The 13491-nt window shown below is 44.7% G+C and overlaps 1 non-coding gene across 1 annotated transcript; it reads left to right on the plus strand.

Moving 5' to 3' along the window:
* Positions 1-4953: 4953 nt before the first annotated feature.
* Positions 4954-5025, plus strand: TRNAA-UGC (transfer RNA alanine (anticodon UGC)). The gene has a single exon. It is a non-coding gene; the product is annotated as a tRNA-Ala (tRNA).
* The last annotated feature ends 8466 nt before the right edge of the window (positions 5026-13491 follow it).

Below are 13491 nucleotides of genomic sequence, written 5' to 3' on the forward strand. Positions count from 1 at the left end.
ATCAGGGTCTCTATGAAGCAGATGAGGGATCTGTGGATCATTATGGAAATGATCTGTAACTTCTGCAGATTTCTGTAAAGAGAAGACACCAAATTATTACATCTCATCAATAGATTCCCAGTAAAAAGTTAATAATCAGCTGGAAAATATAAAAAAGCAAATTCTAATATCTACTTACATGAAGGACAAGTCATTCTGATCTAATTCCTCAATGTTCTCCAGACTTGGATCATCCTTCTATGAAAAGGAGAAAAGAACAATTACTTATATGTCACATGTGATCTAGATATCATGGGGCAGCGGGAATGAGAGGTGACTTACCATCGGGTGTTTTTGGGGTGTTCATGGCCCTTCATGCTTGGTAAGATGTTGACCAAAGCTGATGGTAAACTAAAGAGAGATCAGAACAGCAGGAAGTTACAGGTGATATTTTTTACAGTTTTGTAATGAATGTAGTGTTAATGTATGCATTGCTCCCTTACCTGGGCTGGGGTTCAGTATGTTCTCCACCACTGTCTGCACCATGAACATGGTGCTTCAATGGAAGCAGTGGTTACGGCACAGGGGGCACAGAGGGTTGGAGCGGAGCCATCTAGTAATACATCCCTGATGGAAGGTGTGGTCACATGGAAGGACCGTGACCTGCTCTCCGATCTCATATTCGGTCATACAGATGATACATGACTCGGCCTCCTCCTGTGCGGTTACATCCCTTGTTGGGAGATTTGCAATTAGCAGTGCTCTCCTGCGAACCCAATGCTGCCGCCTCTGCCGCACAGGTAGATTTTGTGCAGGTGGCTCCACAGCATTGCTGTCGCTCTGACGTCCATCACTGGTAGAAGGTCTTTCCTCGTCTCTTGGAGGAGACCGTCCATCACTGGTAGAAGGTCTCTCCTGCACAGGTAGGTTTTGTGCAGGTGGCTCCACCTGTGGCAGTGGTGGTGTCATCACACCCACTTCCTCCAGTTGAATGGGTGGGAGGGGACGGCCTCCATCCCTGCTGCTCTCTCCTGTTGTTCCGGAGGGCTCCGCAGGGGCTGGTCTTAGAGGAGAGCGGCTTCTATCCCTGCTCTCTTCCTGTCCTCTACGCCGTGGAGGATCTCTGGCCCGTCTCCCTCTCCTCTCAGTGACAGCATTGCTGTCTCTCTGACGTCCATCACTGGTAGAAGGTCTTTCCTGATCTCTTGGAGGAGACCTCCTTCCATCACTGGTAGAAGGTCTTTCCTGATCTCTTGGAGGAGACCTCCTCCGTCCATGGACAATTATGGCCTGACCTATAAACAAATTTATCAGAATTATTTCCAATTTTAGTAAACACTTTTGGGCTATAGTGATGGGTCCTTCTACTGCCGTGGTGTTTAGGGAGAGGGGAACCCTAGAAAGAATTGACTTTATTTTGGCCTTAGTTAACCTGCACTGTCTGTCCTGAAATGTGTCCCCTCATACCCCAGGGATATCTCCTCCCAGGAAAGCCCTATAGTGTGGGAATATTGTGGATCTCCCCCAAATATTTCACTTACCTTGATTTTCTGGTCGGCGCAGCCATGCCTCATTGTCAGCAATCAGCTGGCGCAGCTCCCGGGCGCTCATGACTTAGGTACCTGGAGCTGGCTGATAGAATATTGGAGAACTAAGCTCTCCGGTGGCACCGGTGTTATTGTGCTCTGATCAAAGATCAAGAAGAATAAATGGAAGTAATCACCAGATGTGTAACACAAACTAGTTCGCTCTTCCACAACCAAAGTGAAGTCTCAGCAAAAGCATCAACTCAAGAAATGGCGCTGATGTCACAGTGCTCAGAGATTATATACCCTCAGGACATTCCATGATGTCATTATGACATCATAACTGAGTGACCCCCTAATCCTGAGCATTGTGACATCAGAGCAGCCAGGCCGCCATGTTTGCTGCCAACTGGTGAATGAGGCAGAGAATGTGGAATAGAAATATCCCATCTGATTAATAGAATATAAATGTATATAAATCTGTGTTGGAAAAGATAGAAAAATCAGTTTTCTCCATGTTTGTAAATAGTCGTTTTTTCGCTTTGGTAGATATTATATACATGTTATATATGGTATAAATTATCTTCTGCTGTAAATGATAATAATGGAATGTTATTCTTTATCATTTATAGTTGTGGGTGATACATTATTGCTAAACAATAAACAACTCACCGACCTGTCAGGGAAATGATCAGGTTATATAAATGAGTGAAAATAGAATAAATAATAATAGAAGGTAAAGTATACAAATGCCTCTAAAAAAAAAAGTCATCAGTGTTTTTACTTTTCTGTACCACCAGGGCCGTCCTACATGACATACATGGATTTTATGTGGGTGTCACGTGCCCCTATAATAATGTGTCCCTATCACTCAGTTACCCCAAATCCACAAAACTGTCTATTAGAACAAGAGCTGGACTGGTAATCTTCCTACCTGGCAGATTCCCTGTGGACACCTCGGGTGGGCTGGTCAGTGGATCACCAGCAAGGTGCAGATTTTGGAGAAGGAGATGGTGAAGTTGCCCTCCTAAAGTATAACAATAGTAACTATAACAATAGTATGTTTGCATATTATTGCGCTCCAGAGTGCTACTTTATTTGTTGGTTATATATGGAGATGGCTACTCTTAGTAAGCACCTGTACACACCGGTTTTCTGTTTTGGAAGTGAGGAGTGAGGGTCAGTCTTTTGATATTTGTATACATTTACATACATATACATATATTTGTAGGATTTCTGACTGATCACTCCATCCCTAAGCCTCAGGAGGTTTTAATTATAGCAGGATCTTACCCTCCCGTATACATGTAGACTTTAGTATAAGATTGGATTCACACCAGGTAGGTTCCAGGTGACGAGAGTCGCCTTACCGTGGCTGTCGGATACACATGAATTGGCCAATTTATGCGCTAAGAATTCTCATTTATTTCTATTTTCTAGAGCAGTAATGCTATTCAAATTTCATATTTTTCATGTTTGCATGCTATAGCGCTACAGAGTGCTACTTTATTTGTTAGTCATATATAGAGATGGCTACTCTTAGTAAGCACCTGTACAGACCAGTTTTCTGTTTTGGAAGTGACGGTCAGTCTTTTGATAGCTGTTATTGATAACCAGGGAACATTTTGGGCTAATGGCCCCTTTCCCTGGCTAGTAATATCAGCCCCCAGCACACGGCTTTCCCTCTGCTGGTTATGAAAATTTGGCCAGAGCCCACTCTGTTTTTTTAAATTTAATTCTTTATTTTACACATAATGTACCCTAGGGGTGCTGACTACAATTTCCATCATTGTCTCTTGCTCGGCGCTGATCTCAGGCAACAATGATGTGAGCTGCATTCAGCTCCCGGCGCCTGTCCGGCACTCCGGCATTCAAAAGTCCCACGTTAGAGCTACTGTCAGACCTGGTGGCTTGAACTCCGGTAACCTTGTAGAGTTCAAAGCCACCGGGTCTCCCGGCAGCTGCAAGGCCCAGAAATCTCATGGGAAACTTTGAGGGACATTTTAGGTTTTGGGAGTTTCCAGCTGCTGGAACACCTAGAGGCTGCGAACTAAGGTTACCTTAGGTGTCTATTTTACTGTGCTTGTTAATAAAAAAAAAATAAGTGGGGTCCCTCGTCATTTTCATAATCAGCAAAGGGAAAGTCAACGGCTGGTGGCTGATATTAATATTCTGGGAACAGGTCAATACCCATTACGGTTCCCAGGCTATTAATATCAGCGCACAGCTGTTTGCTTAGCCTTTATTGATTATTAAAGGGGAGACCCCAAACAAAAATTGATGTGGGGTCCCCCTATATTCACTAACCATCAAAGGCTAAACAGACAGCTGCGGGCTGATATTAATAGCTTAGGAAGTGGCCATGGTTATTGGCCCCCTCCTAGACTAAAAACATCAGCTCTCATCCGCCGCAGAAATGGCGCATCAATAAAATGTGCCAAATCTGATGCTTAGCCTCCGATTTTCCCACTTGCCCTGATGCGATGACAAGTGGGTTAATGATTGTGGGGTTGACGTCAGCTGTTTTATGGCCGCTAATATCAAGTCCACAAGTTAGTAATGGAGAGGCATCTATAAGACTCCCTATTACTAACCCAATAGTCAGATTGTAAAAAAAACCACCCAGAATAAAGTCCTTTATTTTAAATAAAGACAAACACTCTTTTATTGAAATAAAAATAAAAAAGTATTATACTCACCTTTATGTCTAATCCACCGAAGTCCTTGTTCCCGGTAAAAGAGAAAAAATTAAAAAACACCATAATGCTCACCTTAACACCTAATCCCTGATGCCCTTGTCACCAGTAAACTACAAAAAATAGTAAACCACCATAATACTCACCTGTCCGCCGTGAATATAATCCATACTGTCCCATGACAGTCCGGATGACTTGGAGAGCAGTCACATCAGCAGTCACTAATGTGACTGCTCTCGACGACAGCCCGCTCACACTGACACAAGAGTGTATTCTCTCCTGCAGGTGATGCCGCCTTTCTGCCGCCGCTGATGGCCTGCAACCAATCATCAGACATAAGCAATGTCAGGAGATCATCATGGGGTGCAGTGCTTGTCATGGTGCGTATCTGGGAGGTAAGTGCTCTTTGCTTTCTTTTTATTTGATTGGGACAATCGAAAAGCGCCATCCAGTAGGGAACAATCTCTTTAAAATATGGGAAAAGGAGAATTGCATTTTTTTTTAATCTGTTCAAAAAAAGATGTAAAAAATAAAATCGCTTCCTTTTTTCCCCATATTTTAAATATAAACAAATAATAAAAAATTAAAGAAAAATAGTTTCGTCTTGTCCCTAATAGTCCAGACTATGAGAATATGATGTTATTTATGCTGCATGATTATAGAAGAGAAAAAATAACAGAGAAAATCTATTAGTAGATAGTCATAGATTAGTGTCTCTTGGAGATGAGAACAAATCCCTGGGTGTCCATACAGGGGATGTAGCTCAGTGGTAGAGCGCATGCTTTGCATGTATGAGGCCCTGGGTTCAATCCCTGACATCTCTATGTTTTGTGATAAAAAAAAAAACTAGAAAAGTTTCCAAACATTCAGGAATCTGATACGTGTGAGTATACAGCGGTTCGTCTGTCTGGGTGTAACACAGAAACTGCACACAGCACTAAATATCAGATAGGGACTAGTGTTGAGCGACACTAAAATGCTCGGGAGCTCGCCGTGATACTCGGTTGCCGGACCCGAGCAATGAACCCAATGTCCCTATGGGAGACCCGAGCATTTTTGCGGCGGCACCCCCGGCAGTCTGTAGAAAGCCTAAAAAGTGCCCAAAACGATAGTGACAGTGCTCAAATGACACGGGGACAGCATGGGGATCGCCCCAGGAAGCATTTCTGACCCCCAGGTCACTGCTGTCAATAACGTGGTCAGAGGTATTAAGCCACTTTTACGGGCTCACAATAGAAGGTTCAAAAATGAAACTGAAACTGTTTTCCTGTGAAATATGTTAAGGAACATCCTTTCCAGGGTAATGACTTGTGTATAAGGTAAAATAAATAACCAAAAACAAAAATACTCCTCCACACCTTGGGCTATGTTCACAAGTAGCATTTTTTATGCGTTTTTGCACTTTTGCATTGCTTTCAACCGTGACAAATGCAATCACCGGGAAATGTCATTTTAACATTTTACAACCTTATCTGGCCATGTGCTGTGTGACACATGCATACAGTGCTGAAAAGACATGGGAACAGCATGGGGAAGACCCCTGGATGCATCTCTGACACCTAGGTCACTGCCTAAAAGTGTGCCCATCAGAAATGATCCTTGCCGCATCAGAAGATGCAGACTTGCAACTATCCCCGTGCAAGTCCTTGTCCCAGGGCAGTGTTCAATTGTACCTCCCCCATTCCTTGCAATGAAAGAGCAAGTATGCAGCCTGCCACCCACTCACCCACCCCCAGGCTGCAATACCATACTGCTTGCTTGCTTGCACTTGAAATTGGGCCTTTTAGGCATGTGGAGGCGGAATCTGGCCACCACGTCATGGCTGCGTCGGCGGCCTGGTATCCATACTCAGTCCCCAGCCGCCCGGCGGCCGGGTGTCCACGCTTGGTCCGCAGCCGCCGGGGGTGGTCGGGTGTTTACGCTTGGTCCCCATCCGCCAGGGGGCGGCCGGGTGTCCATACTCGGTCCCCAGCCGCCCCGCGGCCGGGTGCCCACACACGGTCCCCAGCCGCCTGGGGGCGGCTGGGTGTCCATAAACGATCCCCAGCTGCCCCTATTTGTCTCGGTGCGCCTTATACACAAGCGCGCATACCAAAACATTACCTGTGACCTCCCCAGTGCATTTAGTGGGAAGGACAGCCTAACCACAAACACGTGGACAAGTGAATGTGGCCAGGGATGGTCCATCTCACTGACGCCTTCACACTGGGTTAATATTGTGGAAGCCGGGATACAGCTGGACACTGTGATGCAACACGTCCTCCAGACATAGAGGATTGCGGGTCCTGGGTCAATCAGGCTTCAACACAAAGTTCAGAAGGTAAACAGCAGCAATGGTCGGCCTCCTACACAACGAGTAAATTATTTATGATCATGAGGCTATCCATCTCATTAGCTTTCTGTTCCTTGGAATGCAAGCTCATGTATGTAGTAGCGGCTAGGCCTGAGGTGGTCAACGTTTTGGCGCATATCCTACCTCCTCCGAGGATTTCTGGATGTTATCCTGCTACTATCCCAGTTCTATGACTCCTGTTAAAACAAAGCTTCAGGTGATGAATGATGGATGAGGTGGTGGCAAAGGAGAAAGAGCAGGAGGAACAGGGACCATTCACATCAATATCAGGCCAGTCAACCACACATGTCTTGTAGGATATATTTCTGTACCAAAAGGAGCGGTTCGGCTACACAGTTATAGGGCATACAGTGAGTGCAATGCCTACCAAAAATTTCGAGGCACTCCAAAGCCCCTTGGAAGTGACATGGAGGTCAGAGGGCCTTAACTAAACCATTTTTTCCATTTATAGCAACTGGGACTCCAGTACACTGTTGGCCTTAGCAGTGAATGGAAGAGTCGTGGAGGTTAGAGGTAACTGAAAACAACATTTCAATGCCCCTTGGAAGAGCTGTGTAGTTCACAGTGGTTTAACAAGACCATTTTAATGCCCCTTGGAAGAGACGTGGAGGTCACAGTAGCTTAACAAGATGGTTTTAATGCCCCTTAGGAGAGACATGGAGGTCACAGTAGCTTAACAAGATGGTTTTAATGCCCCTTGGAAGAGTGGTGGAGGTTACAGTGGAATAAAAAGATAATATCAATGCCCCTTGGAAGAGACGTGGAGTTCAGAGTGGTTTAACAAGACGGTTTTAATGCCCCTTGGAAGAGACGTGGAGTTCAGAGTGGTTTAACAAGACGGTTTTAATGCCCCTTGGAAGAGACGTGGAGGTCACAGTAGCTTAACAAGACGGTTTTAATCCCCCTTGGAAGAGACGTGGAGTTCAGAGTGGTTTAACAAGATGGTTTTAATGCCCCTTGGAAGAGACGTGGAGGTCACAGTATCTTAACAAGACCGTTTAAATGCCCCTTGGAAGAGACGTGGAGGTCACAGTAGCTTAACAAGACGGTTTTAATGCCCCTTGGAAGAGACGTGGAGTTCAGAGTGGTTTAACAAGACGGTTTTAATGCCCCAACCAACCGCGACCAATCAGCGAGATTGGCGCTTAATTTAAACAGCGCTATGAGCTCCCGACGGCAAGTGTGAACGGAGGACCGAGGAGCGGCACCGCCGGTCGGGATGCTTCTGCTGCGAGCAGCCGCTCATCTCCCAGCTGCTGGCAGCGGAAGTACCCGCACAGGCAGCACCGCTCCTCGGTCCTCACTAATACGACGCTGATTGGTTGCGGCCGCCGGCCCCGACCAATCAGCGATTTTGGTGGCAAATTGAAACACCGCTCTGCTGATTGGTCGCTACCGCCAGCCGCGACAAATCAACGATTTTGGCGAAAAATTTAAACAATGCTCTGTTGATTGGTCGCGAATTCCAGCCGCGACCAATCAGCGAGATTGGCACCAAATTTAAACAACGCTCTGCTGATTGGTCGCGGACGGCAGACGCGACCAATCAGCGAGATTGACGCCAAATTTAAACAATGCTCTGCTAATTGGTCTCAGTCGCCGGCCTCGAACAATCAGCAGTATTGGCGCAAAATTTAAATTCCGATCTGCTGATTGGTCGCGACCGCCGGGCGTGACCAATCAGCGATTCTGGCGCCAAATGTAAACCCCGCTCTGCTGATTGATCGCGGTGGCCGGCCGCGACCAATCAGCAATTTTGGTGCCAAATTTAAACAACACTCTGCTGATTGGTCGCTGTCGCCGGCCGCAACCAATCAGCAGTATTAGCGCCAAATTTAAACACCGCTCTGCTGATTAGTCGAAACCAATATATAGAAAGGATATAAACGAGCTTGAAAAGGTACAAAGGAGGGTAACAAAATTAATAAGTGGAATGGAGGGACTGCAATACCCAGAGAGGTTGGCAAAACTAGGACTATTCATCCTGGAAAAGAGAAGGTTGAGGGGGGACATAATAAATGTGTACAAATATGTTAGGGGACAGTATAGAGACCTTGCCCGGGATTTGTTCAAAAGGAGGGATATTACGGTAACAAAAGGGCATTCATTAAGACTGGAAGAGAAAAGGTTCCAGCACCAGCATAGGAAGGGGTTCTTTACGGTAAGAGCAGTGAAAATATGGAATTCACTGAGTGAGGAGACGGTAATGTCGGATTCACTAAACCAGTTCAAGCGGGGACTGGATGCATTTCTAGATACCAGGCAGATTTCAGCATATACTTAAAAATAGAATAAAATAGTAGGTTGATACAGGGATTTATTCTGACTGCTGGTTTCAGAGTCGGGAGGGAATTTTTCCTCAGGTGAAGATTGGCCAAATCATTTGGGGTTTTTGCCCTCCTCTGGATCAACTTTAGCAACTACAGAACTTACAGGTCGAACTTGATGGACGCAAGTCTTTATTCGGCTTTACTAACTATATAGTGATGTCACAGTACAGAGATAATGCACATAGGGATGTCACAGTACATAGATAATGAACATAGTGAGGTCACAGTACAGAGATAATGTATATAGTGATGTCACAGTAGAGAGATAATAAAGACAGTGATGTCACATTACAGACATAATACACATAGTGATGTCACAGTGCAGAGATAATAAACACAGTGATGCCACATTACAGAGATAATACACATAGTAATGTCACAGTAGAGAGATAATAAACACAGTGATGCCACATTACAGAGATAATACACATAGTGATGTCACAGTGCAGAGATAATGCACATAGTGAGGTCACATTACAGAGATAATACACATAGTAATGTCACAGTAAAGAGATAATAAGCACAGTGATGTCACATTACAAAGATAATACACATAGTGATGTCACAGTACAGAGATAATGCACATAGTGATGTCACAGTGCAGAGATAATGCAGATAGTGAGGTCACAGTACAGAAATAATGAACATAGTGAGGTCACAGTGCAGAGATAATGCAAATAGTGAGGTCACAATACAGAGATAATGCACATAGTGAGGTCACAGTACAGAGATAATGCACATAGTGAGGTCACAGTAGAGAGATAATAAACATAGTGATGTCACATTACCGAGATAATACACATACACATAGTGATGTCACAGTACAGAGATAATGCACATAGTGATGTCACAGTAGATAGATAATGCACATAGTGAGGTCACAGTACAGAGATAATGCACATAGTGATGTCACAGTAGAGAGATAATAAACACAGTGATGCCACATTACAGGGATAATACACATAGTGATGTCACAGTACAGAGATAATAAACACAGTGATGTCACATTACAGAGATAATACACATAGTGATGTCACAGTACAGAGATAATGCCCATATTGAGGTCAAAGTACAGAGATAATGCACATAGTGAGGTCACAGTACAGAGATAATGCACATAATGAGGTCACAGTAGAGAGATAATGCACATAGTGAGGTCACATTACAGAGATAATGCACATAGTGAGGTCACAGTACAGAGATAATGCACATAGTGAGGTCACAGTACAGAGATAATGCACATAGTGATGTCACAGTGCAGAGATAATGCACATAGTGAGGTCACAGTACAGAGATAATGCACATAGTGAGGTCACAGTACAGAGATAATGCACATAGTGAGGTCACAGTACAGAGATAATGCACATAGTGAGGTCACAGTGCAGAGATAATGCACATAGTGAGGTCACAGTACAGAGATAATGCACATAGTGAGGTCACAGTGCAGAGATGATGCACATAGTGAGGTCACAGTACAGAGATAACACACATAGTGAGGTCACAGTACAGAGATAAAGCACATAGTGAGGTCACAGTAGAGAGATAATAAACACAGTGATGTCACATTACCGAGATAATACACATAGTGATGTCACAGTACAGAGATAATGCACATAGTGATGTCACAGTACATAGAAAATGAACATAGTGAGGTCACAGTACAGAGATAATGCACATAGTGAGGTCACAGTACAGTGCAGAGGCTCTGCAGCCTATCAATTTCTGGTATATATTTTTCACTGCTTGTGTGATCTGTCCTGAAAACTGCATTATATCTCCATGCAATGCTCTGCAGCCTATCAATTTCTGGTATATATTTTTTCACTCCTCTAGCTTTTTTATTCCATGATACTTAAAGGTCATCACACTTACTTTAAGAGTTTATGATCCATGCCGAGTTTACTAGTCTTTTTTTTTTTTTCCCTGCACTTTATGGTCTCCTGTTGTCTTTTAAGCTAGTGATTGATTGTTAATGAGTTAAATCTGTGCAGATCTAAGCAGATACGTCCCTATATATTGAGACTTAGTTAAGGGGAGGCATTTATGCGGGGGCATTTATGCATACTTTATCGAAGTGCCATAATTTAGCAAAGTGCCCTGGCAGTTAGAAAATGGCAGTTGGACAGGGCAGGAGACAGGTAAGACATGCAAGACAATTAAACAAACTTGCTTCCAGGTCATCTTTTTGGCAAACAGTATTCACCATTTGTATCTGTGCCATTTATACTCTGGTTGCTACAATCATCCACATTCACCGTTCTCCCACAAATGCGGCACACTTCATCCATATTAATCCCTCACTCCTCTCTTCTCCTATGTACAGTTGTCATGCTCTCTTCACAATGTTATACCACGCAGATCCATTCATTCCCACCATACAACGCAGGAAACGCTCTCACAAATCACTCAATCATCTGCTCACTCTCTGTATCTTCCTTCTATTAGTCGCAGGTGATATTTCTCCCAACCCAGGACCCTCCAGTAATAATAACACTAACTCTTTCCCTGTTACATTCAGAAACCCTGCTAATCTCATTAATATTCCCTGCATATCTTCTGTCTCATTCAACTGTGCCCTTTGGAATGCACGCTCAGCTTGTAATAAACTCTCTTACATCCATGACTTTTTCCTCTCTAATTCCCTCAACCTTCTGGCTCTCACTGAAACCTGGATCCAGCAGTCGGACACCACCGCCGCTGCAGCTCTCTCCTATGGTGGCCTACATTTCTCTCATACCCCGCGACCTGACAACAGATCAGGTGGAGGTGTTGGTCTGCTTCTTTCAACAAAATGTACTTTTCAGGTTATCCCCCCTGTACCCTCCCTTATCTTCCCGTCCTTTGAGGCCCACACAGTCAGACTCTACCGGCCCTTCTCCCTGCGAGTGGCGGTTGTCTATCGCCCCCCAGGTCCCCTCCATCAATTCCTGGATCACTTTGCTGCCTGGCTTACAAATTTTCTATCCTGCGACATCCCCACGATAATCATGGGAGACTTTAACATCCCAATTGGCGATCCTCTTTCCCCATCTGCCACGCATCTTTTATCATTAACCTCCTCCTTCGGCCTTTCACAGCTTGCTAATTCTCCTACACATGAGGACGGGAACACATTGGACCTGATCTTCTCCCGGCTTTGCTCAGTACATGACTTTACTAACTCTCCCCTTCCACTCTCTGACCATAATCTTCTTTCATTCTCTGTCAAGAACTGTGACTCTACTCAAGACACTCCCACCGTCCACACTTATAGAAATTTACGCGCCATTAACACCCAGAAATTTATAAAAAGGTTGCAATCATCATTGGCCCCAATCTCCTCCCTCTCATGTCCCGAATCTGCATTGAAGCATTATAACAAAATAATGCTATGCGCCCTGGATGAAGCCGCACCTCCTACACAAAGAACAATTCGGCATAGACGGCGACAACCCTGGCACACGCCTCAAACACGTCTTCTCCAGCGGTCCTCCAGGTGCGCTGAACGGCTGTGGAGAAAATCAAATATGCCCGAAGATTTCCTCCACTATAAATTTATGCTGAAAACATATAACTCTGCCCTTCACCTCTCCAAACAAACCTACTTTAACAACCTCATCATCTCACTTTCCAATAATCCTAAACGACTCTTTGACACGTTTCATTCTCTCCTCAATCAAACAGCACAGGCCCCGACCACCGACCTCAGCGCTGACGATCTGGCTAACTATTTCAAAGAAAAAATTGACCATATCCGACAGGAAATTTTCTCCCAATCCCCAAATGTTATGCATGCTCCCCCCCGCCACATTGTATCTTGCTCATTTTCTGACTTCGAACCAGTCACGGAAGATGAAGTGATCAGGCTCCTTGCATCTTCTCGCCCTACCACCTGCACCAGCGACCCTATTCCCTCACATCTCCTTCAGTCCCTTGCTCCAGCTGTCACCTCTCACCTAACTAAAATTTTCAACCTTTCCCTCTCATCTGGTATCTTTCCCTCTTCTTTTAAACACGCCAGCATACAACCATTACTTAAAAAACCATCCCTCGACCAGAACTGCACGGCCAACTACAGACCTGTTTCCAATCTTCCCTTTATCTCTAAACTCCTGGAACGCCTGGTCCACTCCCGTCTAATCCGCTATCTCTCAGACAACTCTCTTCTTGACCCTTTACAATCTGGTTTCCGCTCTTTACATTCTACTGAAACTGCCCTCACTAAAGTCTCTAATGATCTACTAACAGCTAAATCTAATGGTCACTACTCCCTGCTGATTCTCCTGGATCTCTCTGCAGCATTTGACACTGTGGATCATCAGCTCCTCCTCACTATGCTCCGCACTATTGGCCTCAAGGACACGGTTCTCTCCTGGTTCTCCTCTTATCTCTCTGACCGCTCCTTCTCTGTGTCTTTCGCCAGCTCCTCCTCCTCCCTACTTCCTCTTACTGTCGGGGTTCCACAAGGATCAGTCCTAGGCCCCCTTCTTTTCTCCTTATACACTGCTCCTATTGGACAAACAATCAGTAGATTCGGTTTTCAGTACCATCTCTATGCTGATGACACCCAATTATACACCTCTGCTCCGGACATCACCCCTGCATTACTACAAAAGACCAGTGATTGT

Source organism: Phyllobates terribilis, unplaced genomic scaffold, assembly GCF_046119375.1.
Source record: "Phyllobates terribilis strain yellow unplaced genomic scaffold, ASM4611937v1 Scaffold_3__8_contigs__length_932513732, whole genome shotgun sequence".
Taxonomy (NCBI): domain Eukaryota; kingdom Metazoa; phylum Chordata; class Amphibia; order Anura; family Dendrobatidae; genus Phyllobates; species Phyllobates terribilis.